The sequence below is a fragment of the Hermetia illucens genome, chromosome 3, assembly GCF_905115235.1.
Source record: "Hermetia illucens chromosome 3, iHerIll2.2.curated.20191125, whole genome shotgun sequence".
Lineage (NCBI taxonomy): Eukaryota > Metazoa > Arthropoda > Insecta > Diptera > Stratiomyidae > Hermetia > Hermetia illucens.
Genome location: NC_051851.1, coordinates 14,492,613 through 14,514,778, shown reverse-complemented (window position 1 = coordinate 14,514,778; position 22,166 = coordinate 14,492,613). Strand labels below are relative to the sequence as shown.

The window sequence follows — 22,166 nt, the reverse complement described above, 5'->3', positions numbered from 1 at the left end:
CTGGTCTACCAGGAAATGCGAAAGAAAGGGAAGCTGGTGATGTGCACGAAACTGTGCTGTAATGTCCTTCAGAGGTATTGCTTCAGACTACCGTTTAACCAATCAATAATCGTGAGGCAATACTTGTAGCCGTAAGAGTTTCGCAAAAGACCTACAATGTCGAGGTGTATGATGAGGAAGCGCTTTGTTGACTTAGGGAATGCATCTAGTTCCATGCTAGCATACCTGGTGACCTTTTGCCATGCGATGAACTCTCTGGCCCAAGAATTCACGTCTTTGTTCAGGGACGGCCAGAAATATTCGCTGGAGACTACCAGGTTTGTTGTCTGAATGCTGGGGTGTACAAGGTTGTGCGCCGAGTGAAACACTTCCTTACCGAAAGCAACCGGAGATCTAGCAGCAGATAGAGGAAGATGAGCCGAAGACAACCGAAACTCATTAAATTCGTATTTGGAGCCCAATTGCAGGCTCAGAAGAGTTGCGTCATCCTTCTGGGCCACAATGATTGCCGAAAAATCGATTATGGCTGGCATGTTGACCTCGCGAGTTCCGAGATAAAGCTTAGGCGACTAAATTGTCTTTACCGGATACATGTTGAATGTCCAATGTAAACTGGCTGATGTAGGCTAAGAACCAGAATTGGAAAGGGAACGTTTTGTCGGGGTTCTACCTTAAGACAAAAGTTAGAGGCGTATGGTCCGTGGATGCGGTCAACCTTCAAGGGAAAAACGGAAGTACTTGATGCTTAGATAGGTGGCAAGTAATTCACGATCTATATTGTAATTCCGTTAAGCGAGGTTCAATTGTTACAAAAAAAACCCAACGTTTGCTAGCTTTGGGTTACCATTTGGTGAAGAGCAGCGCCTACTGTGATGTCTGAGGCATCGACGAATACGGCTAGGGGTACATCCTGCTGAGGGAATGCCAAAAGTATAGCGTCTACCAGCTATCGCTTGGTTGTTGCAAACTATTGGACGGCTTCTGGAGACAAAACAACCTCCCGCGATTCTTTGAACTTAGGACCAGACACGAAGGCGTTAAGTAAGGTTTGTTGGTGAGCGGCTTTGGACAGGAAAGGACATGGGAAGTTCACCATACCCAAGAATCTTATAAGGCCCCTTTGGCCGTCTTTGGCAGCGGAAAGCTCACGATCACTAGCACCTTGGCTGGGTCGTGTTGTATGCCGTGAAGGGTGATGAAATGACCTAGAAATTTCATGTGCTGCTGGAGAGATCTATACTTTTCATCCTTAAGAAGATGCCATTGTGAAGGAAGCGTTGAAAATAAGATGTGTCAAATGCTCGAAGTCGGTGAAAGATGCGACTAGAACGTCGTCCAAGTAGACGATCTTCTGAGCATTCCAGCGTCTACAATCTACACAATGTCGCCATTCGCCATTGTGCTTGGGGACCAGATGGAGTGGAGATGAACAACTGCTGTTGAAAAGTACCCAGCATATTCTCTGATTAAGAAATTGTGCAGTCTTTCCGTGCTACAGCACCCTTCTGGGATAAAGGGTGCACCCTCGAGAAGGTGTGTCTGCAGGGCCAGTAGTGTTCATGGTTTGAATTAGGAAGTTGTTTGTTAGTCGAAGTCTTAAAATGAAAGATTGCTTTGGAAGATATTTTTCCGTTTTATTGGCTAAAAATATCTAATTTATGGTGGAGTGAAGGTTTTTTTGGAGGGGATACAAAAAACAGAAAAACATAGATGTAAGTGTCTCCAGTTGAAAGCGGATAACATTGAATAATAGAATACGTTTTAGATAAAGATTTTTTTTTCTTATTTAGATCAGGTACTTGTCATATAACCATCGTAAAATAGAATTTATAACAGTGATAAATAATGCTCGCTTTCAACAATCATTATTCCCCGTTCTTTGCACGCGTTGTATGCTATGGTATATTGGAAACTGTGGCTTTTTTCTTTCCCTTACATGAAAGGTTCATTCAATATTTATATCTAGCTGGTGCTGCCATACATTTTCTACTACGAAAATGATAAATGCAGGGCAAATATCACCCTAGTGATAACTAATATTTGGTAGTATCATGTACAGGTTTTAATATGTGATGTTGGTGATATAACATCACATACACGATTAGGATAATGAAAGATGATGTTCGTGATAATACTTTGTTTACTATTACTTTTCTCCGGATGAGATGTGATATCACATCACCCAACAAGGTGATATTTCCCGCATCTCTACTCAGCCTGGGGAGAATGGGTCGATTTACCTAGAAAATTTCTCGTGTATTAAAAATTTGCTGCCTTCAGGGTTGCATCAGAATGAATCTGCAAATTCATTAATTTGGGGTAAATAGCGAAAAAGTAGCGGAAAAAATTCCGACTCGAATTCTCGAGAACTAGTAAAAAACACTACATATGACATTAGCAAGTTTTTTTTTTATATTTTTGCCTTGTAGGGGAAAGGAGGTTCATTGCTTAGACTAGATATGAAATGGGGGTATGTAGCAAGATTCTACGTACTTCACTTGGGGTTAGTTTTCTGAATCTAAACAACTTGGAGAAGAGTGAACACAGAAAATTTCTTCTTCTGTGTCAGTGTAAATAAACAAAGGAAGCGAGTATTAAGCTGAAAATGAAGAATTCTAGCAAGGTGCCCTCCCAATTTCATTCTTTTCCAGTTTCGGGCTCAAGCATGAATGGATAGATACTCCCATTTTATTCGATACTATGGTTTAGAGACGTATTTTATTCATTTGTTAGGGAGAAGCGTTTCATTGGTGGTGAGAAGTCGCTTAGACACAAAAATAAGTAGCTTTGAACAATGTCTGGCTGTCCATAATATTTCGTCCCCGGTCAACTTTCTGATCTCATACGGAGAAGCTTACATTGTCGTGAATTTCATCGTGATTTTGTCTCCACCTATTCGTGAAAGTGCAACATGCGGAGTCAGTTGTCTGACACTTTCTTGCTTTAATAAAGGAACTAATTAACAAAATTTTTCAATCATATCTTAATGGAACAATGGTCGTCATCTCGCCCTTTCAGTTGGCTACACTTATAGTTCCACCCTCGCGTCCTTGTTCCATCTTGCCCGTGAATCGCAGCAAGGCATACTCTTAAATACGTGAAGCATCGAGTTTTCGGGACAGGAAGACTCCAGCTCGGCGAAACACTTCCTTTTCCAAGATGAAACTTAGGCACTGTGTTCTTTCAACGGAAACCTTCACCAAATATACCCCTTTGCGACTCTGGATTTGGCAGCAAATTTCACAGCCACAGACTCCGTGGATGCTTCTAGGGTAAATGGCCACACTCGCGTTCGGCCGTTGAGTGATGACTTTTTAGTTCGGTCTCCACCATGAAATTCTGTTCTTCAACTTTTTCTGCTGAGTTGAATATATCTACTTGGAGAATAATTTCATTTTCCTCCACCCTCGGAACCCGGAAATGAAAACTTTGAAAATTTCTCTTAACTTAGAACAAAGAAATTGATGTCAATTCCAATGGCAAAGAGTTTCTATAATTTCTTTGTAAATTAAAAAAGTAATTTTGGAAAGATTCGATTTTTCCCCATTAGTCAGCTGCTGGTAACCACCCATATAGAGTGAATTTGAATTCAATTTAGCTTAGCATTTTAATTAACATCCAACAGGCTCTACTGACCATCTAGCTGTTCATTGTGACAGCAATAGCACAAAAACTACACAAAATCATTCAACTTCCACTTTAGGTTGCCACTGAACAAAATGACAGATTAGACTCAGAGCATACAAAACGACCTCCTTATTCTTGAACCTTGTCTGTCTTGTTCAGTAGTGATATCAACTTATCTGGATCCAGTGTTTCAGCCCCCCCGATGTTGAAATTTTCATGTCTCGGCAGAATTGGGGCTCGCCCTACTGCGTCGATTCTATTGGTTGCCCGAGCTTTTTTCCGGGACATACTGAATGCTGAAGGTTTTAGTACAGTTGGGTTATCCAACCAGTATTTGCTTTATCTTTTTCCCTGATCTTAGCAATTTTATGCTCTCCCGCATTACCTCTACATTTTTTTTTACCTGAGTAAAATATTGACTCAACGGATCATGGAGCACCTTATTAGGGTTGATGTTTGCAGCTTGTGCACAGAATAAACGAATGAATGAACATTTCAACTCCTGGCTTACTGGACCATTCATTGATATGGTTACGTAATAGATTTCTAAAAATATCCTCAATGGATAGCATATTCTTTTAAATTCCGAACTAATCTAAGATGAATTTTTCCATATACATTTTTTTTTGCAAACTACGATGTATATTCGTATATGCTTTCCCTACATGGAATATCGGGTCTCCATCACATCGTTTTCATTCACTTTCATCACTCGTTGAATAAACATTTTTTTCCATTATTCACGCTATCATCTTTATTCATTTAATATCTTTTTTCTGTGTAATCTTGTCAGCCGACACCTTCTTCACCTTTTGAATAAATCCAAGACAACCATTTTTTCCATAGGCAAAATATTAATGAACTCTGTGAAGACATCGGTCAGTATTATAAGATGTTTTCTGAGAAGGCGAATTTTATTGTTAGAATAAAACATAGGAAAAATGAAGCTATTATGTTTTATAGAAGATACATCTAAGAGACGAAACCGAAGTCTGAGTGTGAACAAACTAATTTGGGATTAACTGCAGTGCAAGGAATGTGACTTGGTTGGTATCATAGACCGGCAACCGGCGGATTTTATTAATTTGCAATGCAGAAATATGAGAGATGTGTGGAACAGGGGTAAAAAAATTGCTAAAAATAATATGAATTATCAAGTTTGACGAATTATCATAAGTAATTGTTATTGTGCCCGCTAAAAATCATTGGAATTATTCCTTCATTAAAATTGATACACATACACGAAGTAAATATCATATGTAAGCCTCTGACTTTTTAAGGTTGCCTATCTGTCTGTCTGTTACCCAATTTATTCGGAAATGGCTGAACCAATTGTCACGAAATTTAGTGAGAAGTTGTGGTCTGTAAAACCCTTCACAAATAGCGCTATTTTATGTTGATTTTGAGGGGGTTCCCCATACATGGGGAGGTGTAAATGAAAAGCCTCAATTAGTACGAAACTAGTTGCCCTCACTTTCCTATGTTTCATCCAATATAAACAAGTCGGGAAACCGGAAGCTGGACGCTTCAAGTACGAAAGGTTTTGTGTATTTCTTAGTACGTAGCACGTAATATATCCATATATTATGTGAGAGTATCCACTTTCGGGTGATATTGACATTCATAGTCTTCAATTTTCAAAGAAGCAACAAATTTGAGGTATTATAACTTTGTTAGTAATAGTGCGATTTCCACCAAACTTGGTAAGATCATGCTCTATATTATAGCCTATATCACTGCATTTCATGGTACTAGGATGAGCTTAAGGGGGTTTCTGACCAATTACAAAAAATTGTAGTAATATACTATTATTAACTTTATTTAAACAGATATCGGCATGGAAGGTATTTCGGATCCCAGGCACCATATAGTGGCAGCCTCCTGATTTTTTTCAGATTTTTCGGTTTGGTAGTTTCTGAGAATGGCCCCCTTAAAGAAGTGATCACTTTCAACCCTCCGCGCTCCCCACCCTTCCAACGAATGTCAAAACTAAGATCGGCTTTGAAAAGTACTAATCGAAACCTTTAATTTGATACCTCACATGACTATATTTGATGAAAAAAAATTTTACACCCCCCTTTATATGCTGCGCAGTGGTGACACTCGATGTAAAAAATGCATTCAACACTGCAAAGTGGACGAAAATCGTAGAGGCTCTAACCAAACTACAGGCTCCAAAGTACATTGTACGCATCGTTGTTGCATTTCTTCTTGGAAGAAGATTATATTGCGACTCGGACGATGAAGAGAAATTATTCCCAATGCCGTGCGGCGTAACACAGGGGTCTGTCTTAGGTCCCTTGCTGTGGTTAATTATGTACAATGGAGTGCTGACGCTACGCCTTCCTAACGGCGTGACAACTATTGGCTTTGCGGACGATATCGGGGTAACAATAGTGGCGAAACGCTTAGACGAGATCGAAATCTATGCAAATGAAGCGATATGGGAGATCAATTCCTGGTTAAAAAAGTCCGGTCTATCACTTGCTGAACATAAAACGGAACTAGTGCTAATCAGCAAAAGAAGGAAAGACACGACCGTGAAAATTAAAGTTGGTGAAAAAACAATTTACTCCCAAGAGTCGCTTAAATATTTGGGAGTAATGATTGACAAAAGACTCAATTTCAAAAAACACATTGAGTGCTCTGCAACTAAAGCATCTTCCATCGCTGTAACGATCTCGAGGATACTACCGAACATTGGTGGACCAAGACAAAGTCGACGTCGTCTTATTTCAAGGGTAGTTAGTTCCGTGCTACTCTACGCAGCTCCAGTTTGGGCAACCGTTCTGGAAAACAAATCAAACTGCGGAAAACTAGGAATGGCGTATCGACTAAGTGCACTCCGGGTATGCAGTGCTTATCGAACGACATCAGGAGAAGCAGCATATGTACTGGCAGGGACAATCCCCATAGACATCTGGCGGATGAAGGTCGGCGTCTCTACGACAAAATGTACGCAATCGGGGAGTCTATTGTACTTCGGCGGCAACTAGCACGCCGGGAATCCATCGCAAACTGGCAAAAGAGATGGAACGAGGCACAAACTGGCCGTTGGACCTACCGTATCATTCCACACATTCGAAGATGGATGGAAAGGAATCACGGGGAACTAAGCTACGAGTTAACACAGTTTTTAAGTGGACATGGAGGTTATCGGGCCTATCTTTATCGAGTCACCATGGTGCCCAAGATGTGGTAACGTGGCTGAGAATGCGGAGCATGTTGTGTTTGAGTGCGCAAGGTTTACAGCACACCGAACTAGGCTGGAGGCGATCGCAGACAGGCGCTTGACACCTGGAAATATAGCGGAGTTCATCTTGGAATCAACGGAGGCTAGGAATCAAGTGGTAATTGAGCTGAAAATGATTCATCAACAGCTAAGGCATGAAGAACTGCGAAGAAAGCAAGAAAGGGAGCGAACAATAATGCGCCGCAGTTAAGAACTGACCCAGCCCCACGATGCAATGCTTATAGCAGTGCCGTGGGGAGAGTGGAAGAAGAAGGAGGTGGTTTTAGTGAGTAGAAATCTAACATAACTGTATGGCAGGAGCCAGCAGTAGGTTTTGAACCTTTCCACCTTCTAACGATGAAAAAAAAAAAAGACAGACAGACAGACAGTAAACCGATTTTAATAAGGTTTTGTGTTTACACAAAACCTTAAAAATAAGACCAGTTTGGGAAAGTGTTAACTGAGCCCTTTCGTTTGATACCCCACACAGCTATACTCTGTAAAAAAATTGTACAGCTCTCTGTCCCATGCATGGGAAACTCCCCCAAACTCAACAGACCCTCTTCATGCACGTAAAGGGATTCACACATGTTCTCACCAAATTTGGAGACAATAGATTCAAACGTTTCCGAGTGAATCGGGTATTACAGATAGACAGACAGATATCGATGCAAAAGACTTATCTCCCTAAGACGCTCTCTGGTAAAGAAGCCTTTCAAAGCGATAAGGACACCCCGAAAATGAACAATAAACGACTATGAGATCTTCATGAAAATGCGCAATCACCCCAACGAAACGGCTATACGGAAAAAGGAGAGACTGGTAATAGCACAACCTAGGAAGTTACGGAAACTCATCTGGCCACTCGGAAAAAGCCACTAATTGCACCGAAAAGTTTATTTGGGAGAAGGGAGGAAGTAAGAAGCGGTTTCAAAAGAGAGCCAGGCTGGACGCACTCACTATAACGAAAGCTAGTGAGCTGACGTAATTGGTCTGTGTGGAAATGCCACGAAGACGAACACTGAAAGGTGACCTGTTGATATTGTTTAAAGGGGATGAAGATGGAGGTGTAGACCTAAGGAAGAAAATCGAAACGTCAAGTGATACTGCGACGATTAAAATGAACAAGGATTAGATGGTGATGAAATGCAAGGATCTGGATGAAGTCACCGCAAAATCAGAGATCTTCGCAGCTTTCCAGTCCCAATTAGGACTGCAATCAGTGTGTGGCTAACGTCTTACAACTTAGGAGGACGTACGATGACACACAGATAGCGTCAATAAGTCTTCCTGTCGAAGCAGCAAAAAAGGCGATTGCAGTAGACAAAATATGTGTTTGTTCGGTAGTTTGTCGACTACGTGAACAGAGTCTAGTACATAAATGCTCCAAGTGCTGGCAGTTTGGCCACGTGGCGAAGGCTTGTACTAGCTTACAAGACAATCTGTGATTAAGGTCATTATGCCAAGGACTGCAAAGGAAAACCCAAATGCGTATTTTGTACGGAAAACAAAAGTAGCGATAGGTCCATATTGCAGGAGGAATTAACTACCCAGTGTTCAGAAAGCCGTTTACAAATAAGTGCAAATGAAGTTTATGCAACGAAATCTGAATTGCTGTCGAGCAAAGCTAGAGAGGTATGGCCAGTGAAAACACCTAATATACTTTTGCATAATTTCCTGCTTTTCGTCGGAAGAAACTTTGCAGTTGTTTAGTTCTTCCTTGAAAAGTTTGGTTTGTCTAACTGCATTTAGTTTCTACCACTTGTGTTTATGAGTAGCCTCGACCCAATCAGGAGAGAAGAAGACTGGCCACTTCGACTGACTGGTGTGGATTTGAAATCCTTTTTCCACGATTTCATTTCCCTTATGCCACACTGCATCTACGCTAGTAATACCCAATTCTTTGCAGTAAGACCAGCCTACATGAATATTTTACTTTTTCACAGAGTTGAAGGACCGCACCTCATTTTCGAAACGTAAAGATCTCAAAATTTTCTCCCTACCGTGGTTTAATTAAGACTACTCCTTCGATTATATTTTTTGGTGCTTCATTCTGAATTCATTTTTTATGCTACAATTCTCAGGCACTGGCCATCTTTGTTCTCGCAGGTTTTTCATTACTGCCATATCAGCCATCCTCCAAGTGTTTAGATCGACATCCTCTCATAACTGTTTGAAATAGTTTCTTCTGTAGGCGGTTTCCTTGGGGCTATCACACAGTTTAAATGATTTTTCTCGATTGTTATTACCGGATTTTACTCTGACGTTCTGGCACGGTTCTCAGTTTTTGGTCGCTCCTTATAGGGATAGGTATAGGGAATCCGCATAGTTTCCTTGCTGAAATCTTGACCTTGTCCTTCTCCTCTTCACCTTCGATTGCGTCACCGTACGAGTCATTCCGGCAAACGTATTCCCCTTTATAATATATTGTGTATATTTTCCCTGACGCAGCCTGCCTTTTTTGTACGAAGACTTCTTCCACAGATTATCTGAAGTCTTAATCATATTGTGCTCCTCTCTTCCTTTCATCCTCTATGGCAGCTCTAACTTCGTTATGCTCTACTGGTCTACTAGCCCCGCCCTTCCTTCTCTCACCAATACCTCCTCTCAGCCTTGCCAGAAATCCCTTAAACCACACCCTTGAGCTTGTCATTACCAACCTACCTGTGTGTTATTTTTTCCAATCCTCTCGTCCACTTCTTACGTTGCTCCTGACGCCCATCATCCTGCTCTCGAACTTGTTGCTAAGATCACCCGACTACACTCCTATGTCATGCGCAAGCCTTCCAAGTTTAATTTTCACAAGGCAAACTTTGAAGGTCTGCGACCTGGCGATAATCAACTGGGTTCTCCTCTCTCAATTAATGTGTGGCGAAGCATTCAATATCTTTTATACCATTTTATCCGATCTTCTAGCCTGTTACGTCCTCTCCTCTCCTAAGTCTCCGTGCCCTTACGCTGTTTGGTTCGGCACTGAAGTCCTCAAAAAATTTCGTCAAAAACTTACTACTAGGAAGAAGTTTCTGCCTTCTGGAACTTTTGCTGACTTCATTTTTTTTGCAAGACTGCGTTCGTCGGTCAAATCATTAATACTTAAGTTGAGAAAGGATTATTTGGCCAGTGTAGATGACTCACTGGAGCGCGGAAACCTCAAATCAGTCTAGTCGGACATTCGTAACTTCCCCAGTTTCCTCCTTTTATCAAATTCTCTGGCTCCTCCGCTAACTCCCCCTCCCCCCCCCCCCCCCTCAAATCTTCTGATTTACTTTGCCGGTACTTTTCCTCAGCATCTCCTCCGTCTTCTTCTCTGCCTGCCCTCTCCTACTATTCTCTTTCTTACCCCTTATCTTGACGAGTGCTTCGTTGGCAAAGTTGACATCGTGGCCATGACGGTCTTCCTAACCTTTCTCTGCTTGAGACTTGTCCCTCCATTTTTCTTCCCCTCTCCATTATTTTCAAAAAACCCTCGAAGGAAACCATTGTAGAAAGGGGCTCTTGTCATCCCCATTCACAAAAATAGTGACCGCACTCTTGCTGAAAATTACCCCCTCCTATCCTCCTGCTTCGAAATCTGGTAGATGGGCTACTGGTTGTCCGCCCACTGTGACCACCTTACAGTCAAAGAGCAACACAGCTTTGTTAAGCGTAGGTCCACTCCCTTCAACCTGTTCGACCTCAACAACTTCGTAGTCAAATATCCAAATTCACGACAGGAAGTGCATATTATATACAATGACTTTGCTAAAGGCTTCGAAACGGTAAATCACAAGATACTTCTGTGTAAATTCACCTCTCGGTATTGCCATATCATTTGTTTCGTGACTTGCTTCTTATCTTTCTAACTGATCCTGCCTCGTTGCTTTTGATGGCTGTACAGCTCGTTCTCATATGGGCTCTATTCTAGGTCCTTTATTCTTTTTATTTTCTATCAATCATCTTCTCCTTCCTTACTTCACCCTGTTTGCTTTATGTCGACAACCTTAAGTTGTTTTTCGGTATATCATCGCCCACGGACTACGTCTCCCTTCAATCGAACCTAGAAACTCTGGTTCGCTGGTGCTCTGCCAATGGTTTAGCGCTAAACGTCAGAAAGTATCATTGAAATCATACTCAAATCCTCAGGGCACACTCAAGGCCTCGTAGTCACTTCCGACAATAAGTTTCGCTTCGACACCCACTGCTTCAAAGTCACCAATCGGGCTGCACTTCACTTCTCCTCGGATTTTGAATCCATTCAAACTTCCTTAAATTTTTTTAACTCCCTTGTGAGAAGTATTCGCGAGTAATGTGTAATCTGGTCAGTTTCCCGTAATTCTGATTGTCTTGCTCTTAAAAAGACGCAAGATGAATTCACCATTTTCCTCTTCTTTAAAACAAAAACTTTTTTCTCCTCTTCCCATAACGAGTTTGGCAGACTGTCCCGCATCTAACAACATCACCTGTCATCCTGCGTCCTATAATACACGCAGCGCAGGCATTTGCAACGTGTCCTTCGCGGAGCTCCGAATCTATTTCCATTCCTCGATTTCAAAACTTTGTCGAACCCAACTTATAACGCACAACAGCTTAGTCATTCTTCTTTCAGGAGTTTTAAGCATAGGTTAAGGTTCTTGCATTCTTCTCCTTCTGAGGGCAATTATTAACTGGTATTTTACTCTGTTTGTTTGTATTTTGAAGTGATCACCTCTCTGTTAGCCCTTACATCTGCTTAAGGAGTTTTCAAGGTTCCAGGGCGAAATATGGATTGGTACATACGATGGAGCATAAAACCTGGGAAACACCTACTGAACCGACACCAACTCTACTACCAAACCCTATCTCCACCTTCACGTGGTGATTGCTGAGAGTTCTTTGATGATGGAGTTTAAAACGATGAACCTGACAACGACAAAGGAATAACGATTTACAACTGTTCTCATGGAACGTGCTCTCCCTGTACAGACCGAATGCTGTTCAGCAGCTATCCGATACCCTGTCCTAATATAAGGCTGATGTAACAGCGTTGCAAGAGATGCACTGGACGGGGACTGGTTTCCTGGAGAAGAGCCATTACACCATATATTATAGCGGCCACCCAATAAACCATGTGCTCGAAGTAGATTTCTTAGTCAGCCAAAAAATGAAACCCGCTGTTATCCGCTTTTAAAATATAAGCGAAATGCTATGCAGGCTATAGAAATATTGGGTTGGGGAAAAAGAAATGTCGTATTTGTGATCAAAATTGGACGCTTTATTTAACATACTTAGAATTATCCAATTTAAGTCAAATATGCGCCATTTTGTTCGCAAACTTATTGCCATTTAGAAGGAAACTTCATTATCTCCGCTTATAAAAGCCCCCCTCAGACAAGTCAGTTTTCACAAGCCTCTTTTGAGGCCAACTTAGTAGCACCAAGAGCGTTTCGCGTGGACCGGAAGAGATGGTAATCACTTGGTGCCAGGTCCAGACTATACGGTGTGTGCGATAGGACATCCCATCCGAGCTCCCGTAGCTTCTGGAGGGTTATCAAAGATGTATGAGGCCGAGGATTGTCCTGGTGGAATACGACACCATTCCTATTGATCAATTCTTTTCGCTTCTGGTCAATTGCCTGCTTCAGACGGTCAAGTTGCTCACAGTAGAGGACCGAATTGAGGGTCTGGTCATAGTTGAGCAGCTCATAGTGGATGATTCCCTTTTAATCCCACCAAACACACACCAAAACCTTCTTGGCCATTAATCCGGGTTTGGCGATGGTTTGGGCCGACTCGCCGCGCTTCGACCACGATCTTTTCCGCTTGAGGTGATCCACTTTTCATCACCAGCAGCAGTGCATTGCAGGCGTTGATTCGGTCAAAGAGACTTTTTTCCGTCAACTCGTGGGGCACCCAAACATCCAGCTTTTTTTGGAATCCAATCTTCTGCAAATGGTTCCAAACGGTTTTATGGTCTATACGCAGTTCCTGGCCAATCGAGCAAATGCTCACATGCCGGTCTACTTGGATGATTTCGACGATTTTATCGGTTTCTACGACGATTGGCCTACCAATACGGGGTGTATCTTCGACATCCACTACACTAGAACGAAATCGATCGAACCAACACTGAGCTGTCCGAATCGTTACAGTATCGGGTCCATAAACTTCACAAATTTTTTCGGCCGCCTTCGTTGCATTTTTACCTCTCAGATAGTAAAAACGTAAAATTTGACGAATTTCTTGCCTGGTGGACTCCATCTTTGACGCGCTATAACTTGAGACTGAAACCTGCGATCACAACACTTTCGAAGAGACACTTCTAGCACAGATTGTCCTCTTCAAATCGCCGTATAGTATGACGATAAATACAACACAAGATATGTTTAAGTGTCACCATCTATTGACAAAATACAACATTTCTTTTTCCCCAACTCAATATAAGCCTCATAAACGTTGACGCGCTTGTTCAAAGTATGATATCAAAATCATACTTGGAGGATACGGCTATATGGGAGAATCATATGGAGAATAACCACCATTGTTACGCAAAAGCTTCAAGCCTTCGTGAGAACCTGTTTGCATCGTGCCTGATACTATCACAAACGAAGAACTTGGTCGGCGCACAGGCCTGCCACTCGTACGCATTGTGGTCGGAAGGCGGAAATGACAGTAGATAGGTCACACATTAAAGATAGGTGACAATTCAGTTGCTGGCTACGCCATGGAGTGGAATCCAGGGGCACTTGGCGCAAAACAGTGGAGCAAGAGTGCGGGCGTCTCAAAAAATCGTGGGGGAGCTGAGCGCATTTCAAGCAACCGCGAGCGATAGGTATGTTTGACGCACTATTCCCCACTAAAGGCTAAATGGCGACCAGAACAGACATCGTATTTTGTTAAAATTTATTTTAATATGTAAGTTTTTTTTATTTCTGAATTAGCAGAATATTAAAATTTTACTAATCACTCACTCTCAAGGATGTGAATTAGAAGCCCATTTTCTATCTTAATATTTCCTCCCTCAACAAAGTATCTAATTCTTCTCTAAACGTGTCCAAGGTAAAAACGGAATATTTTAATGTGTTTGTCCCTGAAGATTCTTCTCGCTACCCTAATCGCATGTCATAGCAACTTAATTAAATTACTAAAAAAAATTATATCGTTTCCGTTATGCTATTTGAAACTGCTAACAAAATGAAACATTTTTCTACCTGGAAATCTGATTGTTAGCATGAATTGGATGGATACCATTCAGATTTCCGTTCACACATCTTAAGATTGTTTAATTGTCGGCGTAGGTTGATCATTCGACATTCAACAAACATTTCTCAGAAATCAACACTTCTTATGATTCATTTTTTCCATCTCTTGAAGGTGTCAATTTGCGCATCATTTCTATCTAGAATTTCAGTTGTGCTAATAAAGATATAAAAACAACGAAAATTTACCAAGTCAACACGTATCGGATATGTTTCATTGACGAATTACCATCAAAATATGCACATTGTATTCCTTTTGAGGGACCTATTCACTGTTCTTTTGGTGCCATTCAAGCAGAAAGTACATTCACACGTCTACCGACAATTGTTAGAGTAAGATTGAAGCATCTAAAGATGTCGCGATGCTTTTTGCTCATCTCATCCAAGAATCAATATTTGCCGTTTTAAAATTGCTCGAACGTTTCATCTAGTCAAACTGTTCTGTTTACCAATTATCACCCACATACGAGTTAAGTGCTATTGAAGAAGATTGAAGATTTCATGCCTCCTTCCTTTGGAGCTAAAGAAGAATTAACGACGCAATGATAATAATCCGATGGAGGGTGTTGTGTAAAAAACCATCTCTGCAGTGTTATAACATTTTTGATTGATTTCGGACTATTGTCTACCTCGAAAAAACGCTTCTGATAGCTTGTCGTTCGTCAATCATTCGGTAATCAATTAAGAAAATCTAAATAAATATTCACATTACGGATGGCAGTAGGTGGTTGAGCAATTATCGCAGCAGGAATTCTATCTTACTCAGTTCTTCTATACAGTTAAGAAGGCGTAATTCGTTAAAACAGCTCAGCATCAGTTGAATTTCGCGAGTCGTTAAAATAGTTACACATGCTTCCATCAATTATGATTTTTGTTAATTCATTATTTGAAGAGAAAGATCCTATTTTAGCTTCATTTAGAATTCGACCAAGGCTATTTGAAAAGGAGGAGAAAAAAATCATTTTGGTTGGAGAAGCATGCGAGAATCAATTCACCAGGGACTTTCTTGATTCGTGCGTCGATAAGATCAGTGACTCCTGGGAGGGCGTAAAGCTCAAAGTCATTCCATACGATGAGATCCCCAGGAGACCGGTCCCTCACATCTGGATGCCCAAGATCTGCATGGATAAGGACAAGTTCATCCAATCCCTGCCCTTTAAAACCCCAGGATTCCCATGGACGACAAGGTGGTTATCAAGGAGGAGGAACCCCAGGCGAACAGCCAACCTCTGCTCTCTGTAAATGTTCCCTGTGCCTGCAGCTGTTGGAGGAGATGGTAATCGATAGTCCGACGGGAAATGGCGAAGCCCCTACGCAAGCAGATCATGCTGAGGGTAGCGCAGAAAAATCTCCAGCACTCTAAGTGCACCTCAGCCAATCTGCTGGTTTTTCGTCCTAGATGAAGACATCGACGTCGCACTAATACAGGAGCCTCGGATTGTTGACTATAGAGACACTGATCGGGACATACATAGAGCATATATCTTCGCCAGGAAGAACCTGCACAGTTTTTTGAGTCTGGACCTGAGTTTCAGCCACCTAGTCGCGTTCAAACTGGAGCGGAGAACGTATATATTTTCCCGGCTTACATGGCTCACGACCGATCAGTTCCAGAGGAACTAAAACATTTGACATCCACAAACGCAGCAAAGGAGGCCAACCTGGTGCGACGCCAATGCAAGGCATGCGTTTTTGGGGCAACTTGGAAATCAACAAAAAGGATGAGTCATTCTTTGATTTTAACATTAATCTTCACTTTCATTCCAGCTGGGAAATTGTGATGGTTAGGAGGATGGCCTTAATATCACCCTACTAGCCGGCGATGGGATATAAATCTCCGGGCATAGTTGGCATAACATCCATCATGGTACTGAAACACCAGTGCAAGAACTACGCGCGCGTGTAGTTATTGCACTGAAAGCGGGCAGCCGTGGCCATGAGTTCGTGAAAAACTTCCGACCAATCAGCCTCACCTATGTTGAAGACCCTAAAGCATCACACTCTTGGAGACGCGCGCGCGTATTTATTGCATCAAGAGCGGGCAGGCGTGGTAGTGAGTTCATGAAGAGCTTCCTGATCAGCCTCACCTCATGTTGAAGACCCTAGAGTATGTCACGGGCATCCATGACGTGCTGAAATTTAGAAGGCGAGAGAGAAAAGTGTTCTCTCCATAATCGACCTTAAGATAATGGAGAGAATGTCAAAAATGTTTCCCTCCATTATATGTGACATCATGGAGTGTTGGAAAAGGTATGCCTGTGGGCTGCGAGCTGGAAACTCGGAATAAATTCAACCAAAACGGAGCTGATGGTATTTCCCACCAACAGAAGTACAGAGTACAGAACTGAAAGTTAAGAAAGCCTGTATAGTTGTCTATGCCTACAAGAGAACCTTTGTAAGGACGTACGGTTCTATTATGTGGTGGTAGGCGTTGAGAAAAAAGTACAATAGAAGGAAGCTTAACAGGATTCAAAGAACCATGTATGCAGGTGCTACTGCGGCTCTATAGTCCTTGCCGGCAGATCCCCCCATTGTAGTCCTACATGCCCGACATACATACGACACAGTATATTTGACCGACGGATCAAAGATGGTCTGTAGTGTCGATGCGGGAGTTATCTCGAATGGTCTTTCAGGATTCCCCATATTCCAAGGTACTGGCGATACTGAAGGGTGTCGATGACTGGCACATGAGAGCATACAGGGGAAGGACCGGACTGGCTAGGTGGCAGTCCTTCGGTGGGCACAGTTTGTATCGTGCTGGCGACTATTAAGGGTGGAATCCATTCGTACATACTTAGCAGACATTGGACTTCAGATAGTGAAGGCTCACGACGTGTGTCAAGTAGAATTAGGTCCGCATATAACAAAACCGGATCGCGGGAGCTCTTGTTCCAGGCGCGTGCAAATGCATACAAGAATACCGCGGCCTGCACGATGCATTGGCCTATTAGGGCAGATTCGAATTACCCCACAATTTTCATTGTCAAAGCTACGCAAAAAAGGGAAAAGCCCTCAGGCACTTGCTTTGCGATTGTCCAGCTCTAGTTAGAGCCAGGCTCCGGGCATTAGGTAAACCATTCTTTGAGGATCTCAGAGAGATTTCTAAATACATGATGGGAAAGTTGCTTTCCTTTGTGAATGCTACCGGCTGAATCTGTAGGTCTGACTCTAAACTGCCCTATGGAAAATAAATACCCTTCATACCGACATCTGCTCAAATAAAGTTAATAAAAATAAATTACTAAATTACTATATTTGTGAAAATTGATTGGAATTCCCCCCAAATTCATCCTAGAATCATAAAATTCACGAACATAGGCCATGATATAAGGCATAATACTACCAGCTTTGGTGGAAATCGCATTATTACTAACAAAGTTATAAAAGTTGAAAGTCGACGCTCTTGTGCAAATTCACTGCAATCTAAGATTTTGCCCTGTTAGTTGTGGCTTAAGAATACAATCAAAGTGCGTGTCGTAAGAGACAATTCAAAGGGACGGAAATTTGTGGACTAGAAACCTGCAAATTTTGAAACTTTATTGCTACTGGAACGTCAACAACGCCTCAGATAAGGACTGAGCTCATGCCGAAGACCTAAATAATGATTGGTTTCTGGAATGTGTGCACGCTCCTTGACAACAGACGCGAGGGTCCTCAGAATGGCCGCATTCTCCAATTGGACATAAGCAAAATAAGATTGAGAGATTCTGGAGAGTGCTTCTTTTCCTCTTGCCACCCTAATGGCAATGCGCTTTTGTACTCTGGGTAGCTGATTGGTAGCAGTTGCGAATTCGGTGTTAGGTTGTTTCTAACGACTATTGCAAGGCCCGCTTTTTTCAGCTAGATGCCGGTTTCTGAAAAAGTTTTGACTCCAGGTTAAGGAGCAAATTGTACAGTGCTATGCACCAATAGAGACCTCCGATATAGTGGAGAAGGGTGCTTCCGACGAGCAATTATATGCAGGTTAGGGGAGGCTTCCTAAAAGTGACATTGTGACCTAGGAAAGTGATCTGGATGACAAGGTGACAACACCTTGTTCAAAGATGTGATGGGGGAGCACAATCTTTGCGACTGTAACGATAATGATGGGAGGCTTATGGATTTTCGCAACTTTCATCGCCTCGTTATTGGTGGCACATTGTTCGTAGACAGAGCCTGCCATAATGTCAGTTGATTCTCAACTGATCAACACCGCACGAGAAATCAGATCGACCACTTTGCGATCAGTAGTAGACTTGGGGCTTGTCATCTGGATGTGCGTAGCAAGAAAAGTGCTGACATCCGCCTCGGAAGGAGCTCATCACCATCTAATGGTCACTTACGTTCGCTTGCATGTTGCGTTCAACACTTCTCGCAGGGCTGCACAGTTGTGCCCCTCAAGTTTAACATCGACCACTGTTATGATCCAGCTATCAGCCGGCAGTAGGAGAGCTATTTTCTTGATCGAACGGCAGATACACTGAGTAACTCGAAAATATCGATGAGCATTTGGCCGCCGTTAAAAATTCTCTTCCTCGGATACTACGAAGGTTGTTGATCACGTCCCGAAGGGGTATTGTGGAGGCGCTGCAGTCTGGAGCTGCTTCGCGAAGGTTTGTCCGAGCTTCATACCCTACCACTAGGCTTTTGTGTTTGCTCTGGGACACTGTGGCCAAATTAAAATCACCTCCGCGATTCCGTCATTCTGCAATGTAGGTTAACACTCCAAAGGACCTGGACATCTACGCACACGTCTTGGTTTACGTGGATGCTTCCCGGAACTCCTTGTAACTACAATATGAGGGCCTTTATGAAGTATTGAACAAGGGGAAGCACTTCTTTAGGCTTGACGTCGACGGCAGGCCAAAGAACGTCTCCGTGGCCACACTAACGCCTTTTATCCCCGGAGCTGGGAGGGTCCTAAAACTGGCGGGCCAGGAGTCGGTTTTTATCGCTGAAACCCAGTATCAGCTGGGGGTGGGCGCTGTATTGTGGTGCTGCTTAGCGTAGATTCGTCTGAGTTACACACTAGGTTAGCGAAACTCACCTGCCTGAGTGGCTCGCTTACCTGATGACGGCGAGTTGACAGCGCCGAAGCCGGTGGCACAACGAGGTAGAATATATAGTCTGCCTGGGTCTGTCAAGAAAAATAGATCTCGTCATGGCATTTGTTTTTTGCTTTAAAAAAGTACAATGTCTAATTTAGAAGAGTTAAATAATATTCATGTCAGTTAAATAAACTATTTTAAAAAATAATAAATTGGTGACTAACTAAAGCGTCATAAGGTCTAGCTAATTGTGGAATCATGGAAGCGGATCGATGAATGGAAGGTGTTGAAGGCTCTATTGGTCGCTGTGAAAGATGGCGGGTCCGATGTGGTCGTACTCCGATAACGAGCGAAATCCCGGAAAGTTTAGCGTGGTGTGCGTCGTGACAAAAGAAAATGCCACCGAACGCAATGATTTCAGAAATGTATACTGTATCGCAAAAGAGCTTCCATGTAGTCGCAAATCTGTCGACGGTCCTCTGGAGGATGTTAACGGTCGATTGGTCATTCACGATGACGAGTAACTGAAGAGGTGGAATAAACACTTTACAAGGGTTCTTAATCTTCTCAGACCCAGTGAGGAGGAGGAATCTCCTTTTGTGGATGAAATGGTTAGACATCGCAACCGGAACCGCAACGGAACCGGACTGCCCCTTCAAGCAGAAGAGGAATTATTTCGGCCATCAATGCACTCAAACAGAGTAGAGCCACTGGGTTTGACGGTCTCCCCACAGAGTTATTTATCGCGGCACTTGCAGTTACTGTAGATCTACCACTTCCAGTCGCAAGGAAATCTTGGGAACTCGAGATCGTTCTCAGGGAATGGAAGAAGATCGTCGTTAAGATTTCAAAGAAGGGCCGTTTTGAGTGTAACAGTTGGAAGGTTAAATCCGTACTCCTCGCCGTTGAAAAAATAATAGCTAAAATAATCCTGGAACGCATCAAAGAACATTTCGACAGTTTGGTCGACAGAGAGCAGGCTGGTTTTCGATCCGAATCCTCTTGAATTGACCACACCAACACTCTATGGTTCATTTTGGAACAGGGCGGGGAGTTTAGATCTTCCCTTCATCTGCTCTTCACCGGCTTCGAGAAACTTTTCGTTATTGAAAACAGGGTGTGCATCTGGCGTGTTTCATGCAAGAGGGACATTCCGGGGAAACTGATAGCTATTATCAGAATGACATATGATGGCGCAAAGTGTCACGTCACCCACGCGCAATTTAATCAGAAGGCGGATGTGGCAGTGGAAAGGTCACATATTAAGAAGTGGCGACAATTACATTGTTGTCTATGGCATGCAATGGAATCTACTCTTTCAGAATGGCCGACCGGTAGCTGGCCCCAAGAGCACTTGGCACAGAACAGTCGACAAGGAGTGCAGGCGTCTTAGGAAGTCCTGGGGAAGTTGAAGTGCATTTCAGGTAATCGCGAACGATGGTGCACAGGTGCGGTTGATGTGCTCTATGCCACCAAGGGGTAAATAGCAACCATATACACATATTAGCCTTTTAACCTCACCTATTTCAGTTCAACAATGGCCGGAATTTAAACTCAGGGCACATCCCCTCGGATACCTATTGCAGTTTTGACCACAACAAACCGTGGCTCTAAGTTTTACTCTATTAATTGCTAAGGGAGTCAAGTCGCTAAACTGTTGAGATAGTAGAGCTGCTGAACCCTTACGATAGTAGACCCACTGTCAATGAATGCCGATGGCTAGTTGATGAAGAGAAGTCCAACTAACGCGTGGCTTGCACCTACGTTCTTCGTATTCGTTAGACAAAGGACACAAGTGGGGAACTTCTCACCAACTGGCATGACTTGTCATCAACTGGATGCGAACTCGGAAGTTCCTCAATCAACAAAAAACAAGTGACCTACATATACCAATGTTTGACAGCAGCAGAGGGTGCATCTTCCTTTCATATTTTCCATCCGAGAAAGCATCCTTACAGGAATGATTCTCAAGGTATGCTCTTGTCTGGCCTCAATTGTATTGCACAAGCTAAGATTCTAGTAATCATTTTGAAAGTTTAATTTGCTGGGAAACAATAATTGGTTCAGACTTTGCTCATAATATTCAAAATATCTTCCAATTAGAAAGTGGTACAATCACAGACCTACTCGGTGAAAAACCTAATTTCGCAACAACATAACAAGTGCTCAAAGATAATGGGCTTTTCACTCCGCAAATTTAAATTCTTTAATTTAGCATAAAAACTGAATAATTTGTGCAATATTCGAAAACATGAAAAACATGGAAAGAAAAATAAATCGTTAACTGCAACAGCAACAAAGAGCTCGAAAATGAGGGACTTTTTTCCTACAATGTTCATAGCATTTTTCCTGGTTAACATCTCGTGAGTTGTCGCCGCCGTCATGGCTATGATTTTTTCGTTCTGAATGCGTTCACAATTGAAAATTCAGATGCAGATACTTCTTGTAATCGTACAGCAATGGGAAAGTAAAATTCGTCATCGAAACATGGTTGTTGATGCTGCGTCCTAAATATGGAGTCGTTATTCCATGAAATTATGTATGGCGTTATTCCGACTGGGTTACTGATAAATGTGCATTAAGAACAATTGAGATCTTTGTGTTTATGTTGGGGCAATGTTTATAGATAGTGTAAATGGGTTTGAATGGGTTGCAGAAATAGGAGCCCTAGGGAGCTGATTCATGGAGAAATAATAAAACTATCTAAGCAATCTCTATAATTGGAATAATACGAAGACTGGTTAGATAATTTGAAATAAAAAAAAAAACTTGTTTTTCGAATTCGCTAATGTTGATTTATGAGTCTTACAAATAACGATATTTCGGGAACCACTTGTTCCCTTCATTAGTACTAACAAGCCTGCTCATCAGTGGGTTCATTTTTCTGAGAATGGGTCCGTTAAAGAAATGATCAGTTTCGACCTCCCGCACTCCGCACCATTCCAACAAATGTCAAAGCTAATACCGGCTTTGAAATGTGCCAACCGAGACCTTTCATTTGATACCCTACATGACTGTATTTGATGAAAAAAAATTGGCACTCCCTTTTGCATGTTTGGGTTG

The 22,166-nt window shown here is 42.3% G+C and overlaps 1 protein-coding gene and 1 long non-coding RNA gene across 3 annotated transcripts in view; one reads left to right on the top strand and one right to left on the bottom strand.

Annotated features, from left to right (window-relative positions):
* The window catches only part of LOC119652733 (CCR4-NOT transcription complex subunit 6-like), a 476,871-nt gene that overhangs the window by 28,844 nt on the left and 425,861 nt on the right, over nucleotides 1-22,166 (bottom strand). The gene's annotated exons all lie outside the window — the stretch shown is intronic.
* Nucleotides 19,094-22,166, top strand: part of LOC119652734 — a 374,896-nt gene continuing 371,823 nt past the window's right edge. Inside the window, exon 1 of the long non-coding RNA XR_005249587.1 lies at nucleotides 19,094-19,194. This is a non-coding gene — a long non-coding RNA (uncharacterized LOC119652734). The remainder of the gene's footprint in view (nucleotides 19,195-22,166) is intronic.